Genomic DNA, 1,694 nt, shown 5'->3' on the forward strand with positions numbered 1-1,694 from the left:
CCACTCTTTCTAGTGCATCAGAGGAAGATTTGGTTTAAATAAAAAGAATATCTTGAAGATGACAAGATCCTGCCCAGATGTGAGTACACAGTTAGATGCTTGTAAACGCTTTAAATCATTGACTTACTCACTTTGGACCCGAAGAGACATAAATCATATGTAACCAAGGAGCAAGTTTTGCAAGCACACCAAAGACAAGGTTTACCAAGCTCCAAGTGGAAAGAACATTAGAAAGAGTGATGTTGTTTATGTACACTGTGAGCCGGTGTGTGTAAATGAATTGAGATTCTGTCGCCGGCGAGTTTCTCATCTGACCAGAGGGGTGATTGTTGCTATTTTCTTTTCTATAAAGCACTAGTGTGAAGGGGTATGCGTGTAAATGAATCTGTTAAGATGGATATTCCGCTTGGCTTTGCTGCTCGGACTACTATAGCATTATGTTTCTGTCCACAAATGTTCCTCATTTTCTTGGCAGCGAGCGAGGAAACAATGTGCTTGACTGCTTCAGAGGAGGTGGGGGAGAAGGAAAAAAGAAAGTACATAACTCTGCTGCGACCGTTGCGGTGTTGTTATAGGTAATTGCAATTTCGCGGCTTTAGAAAAATACAATCACTGTAATTGCAAAATTAAAAAATAGCCATATTTTAATTGCTTCCAGGCCACTGGAGATGGAGTGATATTTCAGCTGCCTCCGTCTCGACACACAAAGTGCTGGACATATGTTGAGGTGTTGTAATTCTGCCACCTAGCCTGACTTCAGCTGAACCCTAATTCAACCAAACCATGTAAGGAGTGTTCATGGAAACTGCCACTTTGCATGCTCAATCGCGTCTTTACCATGTTTCTGTGTTTGAGACAAATTTGCTGATACCTCTTATCTGATTCTTCAGTGGAGGCCTAGAAGCGCAAGGATGCTTTTTTGTGTTGCGTGAGGAGCAGCTTGACATGATGCATTCGGTCTGAATGCAAGAAATATAATGCTGTGAGTCAGGGCTTGCCAATGTTTCTGAAGATCTACCTTCCTGCAAAGTTCAGCTCCAAAGCTAATTAAACCTTCAGGAACACTTGATGATTTTGTGTTGAAACAAGGAACAAGATTTGCAAACAAGACTCCTGAAGGTAATTTCTTAAGATGGTTGAGGATGATCTTAGGTGGTTAAAGATGAGCGACCAGATGGAAAAATGCCCCAAACCCATCTAAATCTGGGAGACCAGCAAACCAGCTTAGACAGTTTTTTTACAGCAGGTTTTGAGCTATGCAGGTTTTCTGTTTGCTAATATAATTTGGGAATACTGATATTTGAACCTTGTGACAAAAATTCAAGTCTTGACGTCAACACATTTTTATAATGCTGAATAATTCAAGTATAAACGCATTTCTTTTAGAAAAAAAAAAAAACATCAAATGGAGGGAATGAGAAGAAAAGTGAGATATTGTAAGTATAACGTTGCCTGGCTACTGTTCAGAAGACGTCCGCTGCAACAGCTTGGCCATGTAATAACATGCATCAACGATATTTAAAACAACGGCGCTGCTACCGCTGCTGATGAGCTCTCTTGTCCTCAGCGTGTTTACATCAGCCAGACTGTTCCCGCTCATTTCGGCCTCATGATTCATGAGAGGAACCGACACATTTTTCATGGAGTCCTCTGAGTTCATATAAACGCTGTGGATGTTTGGAGAGCGCCGGTGG

At 41.3% G+C, this 1,694-nt stretch overlaps 1 long non-coding RNA gene across 1 annotated transcript; it reads left to right on the forward strand.

Moving 5' to 3' along the window:
* The first annotated feature begins 481 nt into the window (after window positions 1–481).
* On the forward strand, window positions 482–1,119 carry LOC113097423 (uncharacterized). The gene is made up of 3 exons (XR_003288850.1): window positions 482–575; window positions 659–785; window positions 891–1,119. It is a non-coding gene; the product is annotated as an uncharacterized LOC113097423 (long non-coding RNA).
* The last annotated feature ends 575 nt before the right edge of the window (window positions 1,120–1,694 follow it).

Source organism: Carassius auratus, unplaced genomic scaffold, assembly GCF_003368295.1.
Source record: "Carassius auratus strain Wakin unplaced genomic scaffold, ASM336829v1 scaf_tig00216274, whole genome shotgun sequence".
Classification (NCBI taxonomy): domain Eukaryota; kingdom Metazoa; phylum Chordata; class Actinopteri; order Cypriniformes; family Cyprinidae; genus Carassius; species Carassius auratus.